An 11,283-nucleotide genomic window follows, 5' to 3' on the forward strand; every position below is an offset into this window, starting at 1 on the left:
GATCTACATTGTTTTAAACGAAATGCGGGCTCGACTAACATGTGGGTTGGCATCGGTACATTGATCTATGTACATATCTAAGAGGAAATGAGTTTCCTTGTTGCTAAAAACAAAACCAAAAATAAACAAAATGGAACATGTAACAAGTTCGGAAATAGATCTTATTGTTGCCCAAACCAAAACCAGGATAAACAAAAGCTACCAATGAGTTACATATAACAAGTTGGGCAGTAGATCCTATTGTTGCCAAAACCAAAACCAGGAATAAACAAAAGTTACATATGTAATACAAAAACTCACTATTCTGACAAGGAAGTGAAAACCAAACCACATCCATCACTAAGCATGAAGACAAAAGGTATCTAAAGCCCATGGAACCAAAAGAAAACAAAAGAGCGATCAAAGAAAGATCTTGGACAGCTGATACAAGTAGAGAGCACCTCATAACTTACCTTCCATGGTGATGCTATATCACTCTTTTCCTCCATCTTTTTCTCTGCCTCCAATGTTAGGAGAAATAATGCATCTCCCATTATACAACTGCTCCGATCAAAGAAAGATCTTGGACAGCTGAGACAAGTAGAGAGCACCTCATAACTTACCTTCCATGGTGATGCTATATCACTCTTTTCCTCCATCTTTTTCTCTGCTCCAATGTTAGGAGAAATAATGCATCTCCCATTTCTTTCTCTGCCTCCAATGTTAGGAGAAATAATGCATCTCCCATTATACAACTGCTCCTTTTCATATGTGAGTACTCTTTCAAAGACAATATCAATCTTTGCATCTTTTTGTTGAGCGTAAGAAAGAGGTAGCTCTCCCTCTCCTTTAGCTACTTCTATTTATATCTTTAGGGTTTTGTTCTTCTACATATTTTTACTTTTTATTTTATTTCCTATATATATATATATATAGATATATATAATATGAATGATTTTTCTAGAAACCCTACAGATACATATATCTATGTGGCAGTGGGGTTTCTAGAACAATCATTATATATATAATATTATATACCCATAGCCTAATTAATAGACTAAATGAACTTTTTCACGACATTTTTTCAGGTTAATTTTAACCAAAATTCATAAGAGATTTTAAAAAAAACAGGGGTTGCAGTTATTCAGATTTTTTAAGGTGTTGAATCCATTTATACATTCAAAAATGTAATTTAAACAACAAAAAATAACAATTTTACTTGAAATTGTGTTGACTAATTTCTGTGAAAAAAGTGAAAAAATAATTTTGTCTATCAGATAGGCTAGTAGTCTAACTAATAGATAAAAAAAGATCTAGTCAATTTTGTTCAAAATCTAGCTCAAAATTTTTAAATTTAATGTTTTTAAGTTACACTAGTAGCCTAACTATTAGACAATCGAACATTTTTCTGGTCAATTTTGTTCAAAATATGGTACAGATTTTTAAAAATCATAAGTTTACGTTTTTCAATTTGGAAAGGTGCCTCAAGAGTTTTTCAAGGCTATGAATACACTTATGCATTCATAATTGTACTTTAAACACAATAAATCACATTCTCACTAGAAATTAGATTGTGAGATTGTGACTATTTCGTCTTTTAATTAGACTACCACAAATTTATGAATATTGGAATGTGCAAAGCACTAGGAAAAATTTTTATATTCAAGGAAAAAAAAATCAATCACTTAAAGAAGTAGGTAGTTTGAAATAAAAATAGTGAGTCAAAGACAAATTATGTTGTGATAATTTAAAGAGAACTTCACGGAAAATACTTAAAATTAAGGTGAATTATTTGGAGTATCTTTTAATTGCAAAAAAGAGAGAAACTAATGATGTTAAGTTGTTTAAAAATTAAGTTAAATTATACCAACAGTTTTAATCGTAAAGAAGATAGTAAATAACCATATCACAAGTTAGATATAACTATTGTATGGACTTTTGGTCCTTCCATAGGATTTATGGGTGTCCATATGTATAAATGTGTTTACATATCCATGTGAACAATTTCATATTTATATAACATTTCCACTTTTAATCCTTGCAAATTATAATGTAATCATGCAAATATGGTTAGAGTGAGGAGCCAATTTATTGTTGGTTGGACCGGGTATTGATAAATATGGTCAGGGAATTTTGTATATTGAAATTATCTATAAAATAAATCATTGAATGGGATACAAGATGGATGATGATGTTGGAGGGCTATGATTCACAAGAGAAAGGCAAGGGGCTAGTGAAGAAATTACGAGATGCCTTATCACATACCAAGATTATTTTTTTATTATTCATATAATGTCTCTTTTACTTATTAAAGTCCATTTCTTGAATAAGAAAGTATGGGTTGAATGTTTCCATGTAAGAAGTACCTGGAAAAGTGATCTTACTTAACTTTGATAGTATGTGATAGGTACAATCTTTTCAGGAAAATGTGTGAGATTCAAAACATGCATGAAGTAAGTAAAAAGGAAATTTGAGCAGAGAGTTTAGACAATTTTAACAAGTTGGAGATGGACAACAAGAGGTGAGTTGGTTGTTGAAAAAGAGAACAAGCCATGGTGTTTATGAAAACAACTTTGTGGGGGCTTAGTTTATGTTGACAATTAGGGTGTGTTCCTGTGATTGTTAATTTGCCTATATTTAAGTGTTTCTTGTTGAGGAAATTGCTCAAGTTCCTTGAGAATGTTATTGTAAGAACTCCCAAAACAACTAAGAATTTTGTGGAGTCCCCAATTGTGAGATTTCCTTGTCGACCATGAACTAGATCCCTCAAGGGAAGTAGGATAGCTTGATGAAATCCATGGAAAAACAAGGGGATCCCATTCCTTGGGTTGTGTAGGGTCAGGGAAAGAGAGTTGGTGGATTGGAATTACTATTGGAGTAAAAATATGGGTTTTGTGCTATTATGTGTGGATAATGGACAACCAAGAGATCTAGACCTCTTTCTTGACTCATAACTCCATCTCAAGGGTGGCTTGCTTGCTATCCAGACAAATATAACATATGCCTATGATTGGGAGGAACGCCTCTTTTATGGAGGCAATACATTCTTCCATCAAAATATACATTCCATATTATATTTTATGATGTTAATTACATTGTGTAGACTTTTTACTTGAATGTTGTTTTCTTTGCTTGAATGAGGTGCACTTCTAAATTTTAAATTGTTGTTATATGCATGAGAAAATATGGGCATGTTGTCTGTGTGAATTTTGTTTCAATTAGAGAATTCTATTTAAAATTTAGTAGGACATGTATTTTACATGTGGTATGAGAGCACTAGGTTGCAAGGTTAGATATGCATGTGTTTTCTATAGTTCCAATATGGGTAGATTTAGGTGAAAATTGAGTTTCACCAATAAGAATTTGTGGGCTGACCTCCCCCAAATTCATTTTTGGTCAAATTATCAGCACAAGCAAAAAAATCATGCAACATAAGGGGATGAACATGGCTTAGGATGGAAATTTCATGGGTTCTATGGTAGTCACAAGCTTGAAATATTTTGGAAAATGGATAAGGTAGGGAAAATTCCACAACATAACCTTTGTCACCATAGATAAAAATTATCAATCATAAAAAATGTATCACCAAAGAAAAAAATTAGCAACAATAAAGAATGTAGCACCAAACATAAAAATAAAAAAATGTTTTCCAAATATAAAAATCATGGGTGATACGATGTGAATTGGAAAGGAAATTCTTTTGTGGGTCATACAATGTGTACCACCTAGGGAATTTTTGTGGGTGATATTAAGACATATCTATAAAGAAAATTTTCCTAAGAAATACAAATCTATTGTAAGAAAAAAGAATGAGAATGGTATTGTTGAGTAGGGGAGGCTGCATATATCTCAAGAGAGTGCCCCTCTAATGGTCTGGAGGCATATTTGGAAGTTTAACCACTTAGCAATGAAAAAATGATAGTTTTTTAATAATAGGGCATTATTGATGAATAGGGGAACCCCCAATGATAGAGTGATATATGAAGGGAGTATTAACGAGATGACCAAATGATATGAATGAATATAGATAAGCTTTATTGCATTTTTTATTTCAAGGATTGATCATAAATGAATGATGACAAGTAAGGAAGATGTTTCCATATAGAAAAAAGTTATGAAGACTGGGACTAATGAACTTGAGTAACAGGTGCAACAAGAAAAAACAAAAATGGAACAAACTAGTAAGTGAAGAATGGAATTGATATCCACATTGAGATAAGTAATTCTCCTTTGTTGTAAATTTAGAAGTGCATTGATGAAAGTAGAGCTTCTTACAAAAGAAAGCAAGAATCTCATGAGGTGATGTGTGACTCGCATGATGGATGCTTCACCTTTATGTGTAAGCAAAGGGATTTCTAAAAGGGTTTGCAACTCCTGAACTAACTAGTACTCTTCAATAGTGTAAGAGAAACAAAATGGTTTCTATTATCATATTGTCTAGTGGAAGCAAGGTGCAAGTGAAAATAACATATGAAGGAAGATTCCTTAATTTTGAAATTCCACTGGGAGTAGAGTGGCATTGAGTAGAAAAAACAAGGCCTCACACAAATCAACACATTTAAGTGAATAAAAGTATCAAATAATTGAGCAAATGCAATGGACAACTAAAGGTAATGGAAAATGATAACACGATCAAAGTGGTTAAGTTGGTTGTAGAGACCACAATGTGAAGGAAATGGAATGAAATCATGTGCAACATTACAATGTGCCGAAAGCTTCTAATAGAATGAAATTGGGACACAAATCGCTAAGTGAAGGAAGCTACCAATGGGGCATATTGGATGGAATTACCATCGTGGGAATGTAGGACTTAGCTAAAAAATATTCAAATTGAAAAATATCAATGCATAAATGAGAAAAGTGAGAATGCACAAGGTAGCAAAGATTTAGAGAAATTGAAGGACAACCATCTACAACAAATAAGTAAAGAAATAAATATGCATTATAAGGCATAAAAAAAATTATGTTGAGTGCGTACGGTTGGACCAAAGATCACACTAAGAGGGGGGGGTGAATCAATGTGAGAGCAATTTAACCATTCCTCAAATTTTCATCAATGAACAATTATGTACCAATGCACCATAACCATTTGCAACATATCAATAAACAAAGTAATGCATCATGAAGCTATCATCACATCAGTAAGACATCAAGAGCCATCATATCCACAAAAATAGACACAAACTTTTACGTGGAAACCCATGTGGGAGAAAACCACAAATTCTTCTTCTTATTATTCTTCAATTCATTACATAGATTTGCAGGCATCAACTTGTTGGAGGCACCCACCCATAAAATATGGAAGTTGATACTTGCATATGTCCAAAACTTGATCGAGGAACCAACCTAAAAAATGTGCAAGAAACATATCATTGTAGATTACAATCTAATTGAGGAACCAATCTCAATAATGAGAAAGCTCTAACCTATTCTAGGCTCCAACCTAATTGAGGAACCAACCTTGATAATGGCAAGCTCCAAATTTCTCTAGACTCCAACCTAATTGAGGCACCAAGCTTGATGATGAGAAAATTTAACCTACTATAATCTCCAACCGAATTGAGGCACCAACCTTGATTATGACGAAGCTCTAACCTACAATAGGATCCAACCTAAGTGTAGGAACCCACCTCCTTCTTAAACTTATTGTATACCTATTTTCAAACGATCTCAAAATGGATCCAACCTCTCTTAAGATAAATAAACTATTGTTGTCATACTGTTTTCCATGCTCTACTTCGACTAGTTCATCAATCTGGTCACACAAACTCCTTCTTGGAACCTGTTTTCCCCATATATCCAAAACCACTGCAACCTTATTTTAAACCCTCAAACTCATTCAAAAGAGAAATTATGGTCATCAAATATATATTAATAATACATTTTATTCCTTCAATAGCATCCACCTCTAAGCCCTGATCACTGTGCTTCTTCCGGAATCCAATTTGGACCAATAATGAGCCCAAAAACTCAAAATAACCATTTAAAACCATATAATAAAATTAACCATTATACAAATTCCCTCTTTCAGGGAACATCAGACAAAATGGTCATATTTTGGCACCAAGGATACAAAATGTATCTTGTCAATTGGTTAAACATTCAACATAATGACTTTCAATAATCATAAAAAAAAAAATGGTCTAACTTGATTAGACCTGACACTCAAACCAAGGTCTCGGCCAATCCACTACCGGTGCCCCACCGAATGAGCTAAAAAATGAACCATGTAAACTTATGCTTCCAACGTTGTACTAAATTTGACTTTGAACTAGTGTGAGTGTGTGGACCCACCTTACATGCCAAACATTGGTTTGACGTGTTAGGGGTTGTGTGCCAACATATATCATTCAAGCTTGTTGAAGGATGACAACATGGAATGAATTAAACTTGGATATGTGTCATGCCTTGGCCACATCATAATTGTAGATCGAACTAAGGCTCAACCTAAGGTTGATTGGTAATCCTTTGACTTCAACGTGATTCACCCTTTGACTTGGATCTGACTTGGGCCAATCAAATTGCCCTCCCTCGAGCTTGGCCAATGCCTTGTGATACCTCTTGGCTGATAATCAAAGTGAGACAACACCTAACCGGGATTCGGTGTATGATAGGCATGATGCCCCTCGACAACCAGTAAAAATAGTTGACTCTCCTTTGAACTTGAATAAATAGTGAGAACAAAGAACAAGGCCCCTCTGGGCTTGGGTGAATACTGTGTAATGAGGATAAGGCGCCTCTAGGATCAAGTAAACACTGTTTACTAAGGAAAAAGGCCCCTTCGAGCTTGGGTGAATACTATGTATTGAAAACACATTAGTCTATTGGTTTGTCTAAATTTATTAAAAATAATTTATGATTTGTGAAAGATTGTGTTTCATCTACTTTGTGAAGAGACTGGAGTACGAGTATCATAGGTCACCCATTAAAAACAAGTTATGTAGAGACTGGAGTACGAGTATCACTAGTCACCCATAAATTCATGATGTTTGTTTGATGTATTCTCTTCACTATACTTAATGTAGTGCTTTCCATGCATTGCACCAGATTCAGGGGATTCAATACTGTGTCGAACCTATGAAGTGTAGATTAGTGGGTTTGTGTGTGGTTTGGTCCTTATTGGGAGGGATAGAATGTGGTAGCTATTGGTGAGAACTACACTTTTTCAAAGGAAATCCAAGCTCATCTAACATGTGGGTTGGCACTGTGAGTTTCATTGTATATTTATCTAAGTACAAATCTAAGAGTGAGTTTCATTTGTGAGTTTCATCATATGTCTAATCTAAGCACAAATTAAAAGAAAATATAATAAATGATGTAATGATACATAGATCTAATAGTTGATAATGATGATATTTACAAGTTTTTAAAAAATTGTTAGAATAAGTTCTAAATCCACATCATAATCACAACACATATGTTTGGAATATTTTTAGTTTAAATTTGCAAATAATTTTCTTTTACATAACTTACCTTTCATGTTGATGTTATACCATTCTTTTCCTTAATTTTTTGTTCTTGACCTTGGATGTTACAAGAAATAATGGATCTCCCATTATACAACTGCTCCTCAGAGTTGAGGACTCTTCTAAAGACCACATCAATATTTTCATATTTATGTTGAGAGTAATATGGAGGTATTTATTCTGCCTCTTCCTTAGCTACTTCTAATTATATCAGTAGGGTTTTTTTCTTATCTGCATCTCTACTTTTTTTTTTGTAAGCTTGGTAGGACTCTCTGATTTTCGTGTTTACATGTCCATTATTCACCCCACTACGGGGGGTGGGTAGCACAAGATTTGAACCCAAGACTTCCAGTTCAGTGAGACTTCATTTCCACGGCCACTGCCACTTGAACTACCCCAGGCAAACACATCTCTACTTTTTTTTTCCCGAGAATATATATATTTTGTAGTCTAACTAATAGATGAAATGAAAATCTTTTAGGGCATTTTTTCTTGTTAATTTTAACCAAAATTTGACAAATATTTTTTAAAACTTTGAGTTTAATTTGTTCAAAACAAAAAATCACAATTTTTCTTGAAATCGTATCGCGAGATTTCGATGAAAAAGTCATTTCCTCTATGAGATAGATTACACCTCCACACTCACATAGTCTAACTATCATCCTTCTTTGCTAGATGGTTCTCCATTTCTTCCTTCATTCTAGTTGCTTCACATGATTAGGCCTTAAGTGAGGTGATTTCTGATTTTAATTTGGTGATATCTTCATCCTTTTCTTCTAGTAGGCATGCCATGACATTTCTTTCCTTTTCTGCTTCATCAACTTGTCCTTCTAGGAGTGCCAAATCTTCCATTACCTTTTCATCTCCTTATGCATGATTCTTTGCTTATTCCAACTAAGATTTAAGGGAGAAGACCTCTTCCTTGTATTGACCAATTTTCACTTTAGGTTTGTTCAACTCCTTGTGACTTTGTTCAAATGGCTTGACAAAGTGTCTCCCATTTTCTTTACTTTATCTAATTGATTTGTCATGGATGTTACTTCTTCATGATGCCTTTTCTTGTTTTGATGCAATTCCTCCTTTACTTTTATGAGATCCTCATTTATTTCTTGTATTTGTATCTTAACAATGTCAATTTCCTTCCTTGTCTTGTCAAGGTTATGGCCACCATATTGTGCTTTCTTCTTTAGCTCTTTATTTTCCTTTTTCAAACTAATTATATCTTCTAGGGATGATACAAGTTTTACCTTGAGATCTTCTTCATTTTCTATGTTTTTGTTTTTCATCATCCTTTGAGTTCTAGATTTACTTCTTGCTTTCCAACATCTTCTTTATTAGAGGTCATGGTCAACGCTCCTTTTGAGTAAATATCTTGAAGTTTTTCCCACATATCTTTTGTCGATGAACATTTTTCAACTTTTGCCTTTATAGGATCTGGTAGCCCACTCAAGATTGCCTTTATTACTCTTACATTATATTCCTTTGATTCTTCTTCCATCGTGCTTTCAATAATCATTGTTGCAGTGGTTGAAAAGGTTGCTAAGATATTTTTAGTGGTGTGTTGTGGCCATTGTCTTATTACCCTTCACATTTTTCCACTTCTTCTTTCCTTGAAGCTTCAAAATGTTCCTTCTAATTTGAACAACTTGAATTTCATTTCCCTTTGCATATGTTTTCCAAACATTATTCCTATATACAAGACTCATCCAACATTTCAAGCTTAAACAACATCACTTGCTTTGGCAAATGGTTGTGTAGACCTAAGAGATACTTGAGGAGTACAACTTGATACTTGAGAGAGTTACCCAAAATTACTTCCGTCTTCTGGAATTATGTGGTGTACTACTTGTTGTACCTATTTCCCGTAGGAAGTCCTTAGTTGCAAAAACTACACCAGGAAACCAACTCAACCAACCTTTAGGTTTAAGCTGGCCCTTGAACCAGAGGGGGCTCCCTCAGTTGTTATGAGGCTATATTTAATGTTGTTCACTTGTCACTGAACAACAACCTTTGAAGCACAACGACTAGATTTATGGTTTTATTGGGGAGTGGTTGGCGATCAATGACAATCTCTTTCCATGATTAAAGCATTCTGTGATAGGGTCCCTTCAGAATGTGTCAGCGTCCATCTTGACATAATGACTTAGCTTTTCAAGGATCATGATAGAAGAATGTAAGGAGATTCCTAATAATTAAGCAGTCAGACAGACTTCTTAACAACTAGAGAAATTTGGACGTGTGTAGAATATTTCTACAGCCCAAAAAAATATATTCAAAGGTAACTGAAGGCCAAACTGAAACCAATTCTAAGAGCACTACAAGAAAAAAGGTCATTGGTGAGGTTCATGCTTGTGACAGACCCTTAAGGTTCGTCACCAATGTCGCATATGGTGATGGTCTTTATAAAAGCATTGTTGTCAGTGTATATAGTGATGGTCCTTTAAGGTTTGTCACCAAAGCCATTTTCAATCACACTTTTGGTGAGGGTTGTTAAATGCCTATCACTAATTCTCTCTTTGGTGACACTTTTGGTGAGGGTCATTCAAGGACCATCACTAGTTCTCTCTTTGGTGACACTTCTAGTGACAATTGTTTATTGACTGTCACCAATGATCTTTTTGGTTACTTTTGGTGACAGTCAATAAATGTTTGTCATCATTGATCATTCCATTGAGGTTTTGATGATGCTTCATGCATGTGATGGACCTTTAAGGTCCATCACCAATGTCGCATATGGTGACAGTCTTTAAAAAATCGTTGTTGTAAGTGTATATAGTTATGGTCCTTTAAGGTTTGTCACCAAAGCCATTTTCAATGACACTTTTGGTGAGGGTAGTTAATGGCACGTCACTAATTCTCTCTTTGGTGACACTTTTGGTGAGGGTCATTAAAGGCCCATCACTAATTCTCTCTTTGGTGACACTTCTAGTGATGATGTTTTATTGACCCTCACCAATGCTCTTTTTGGTTACTTTTGGTGACGATCAAAAAATGTTCATCATCATTGATCATTCCAATGAGTTTTTGATGACGCTATGTACCTGTTACAATATTTTTTGTCAAACTATAATGATTTAAGACCATTGTTGTGGAGTCCTTTTCATTATGTGTCCAAGGTCATAGTGGTTATAATAGTCAATCAATTTGTTGAGAAATAATTAGTGTGTATCATTTCCCTCAAGTCATAAGAATATAGTCTTCCTATGAGTCAACACATGATTACTCTCTATTAGGTTTATTATATAGCAAATTTTCTTTAAATAAATTTCCACTAGTGTGTGTAGGAACTATATTATTTAATACATAATCAAGCTCTGTCAATTCTATTAATGGGAGAGATCTAGCACTCCTCGACACTCATGGAACACCTTAACATGCTTTGGAATAGTACACTAACATTCCTTGGCACCTTGCATGTCTTGGAACATCTTTGTACCCAGAACATCTTTGTACCTAGAACATATTTCCATGACTAGGATGCCCAAGAACATGTTGGCATGCCATAGCATAGCATAGCACTCCCCTATCATGTGTTGGCATTCCCTGTAGTCCCTAGCATGCCCCAGAAATCCTTGGCATAATATTGCTTTGACAAACATTAGCACTTGGCACACATTGGCACTTGGCATGTATTGAACATATTATTAGTGTGCCTAGCATGCCCCTTTTGAAAAAGATAAAGTCCCGACTTATTAACCCTCTTATGTGTTCATTTCCTTGCATTTTAGCTTGGTTATTCCTTTTGTTTCCTTGAAACTTCTTGACGCATATTAGCATAATATGGCACCCTGCACACCCTAGCATGTCTTAGCACTTGACATGCCTTGGCACTATCTGG

Source organism: Pinus tabuliformis, chromosome 6 (genome assembly GCF_031772625.1).
Source record: "Pinus tabuliformis cultivar Carrire ecotype Pingquan chromosome 6, CPIR1, whole genome shotgun sequence".
NCBI classification, from domain to species: Eukaryota; Viridiplantae; Streptophyta; class Pinopsida; order Pinales; family Pinaceae; genus Pinus; species Pinus tabuliformis.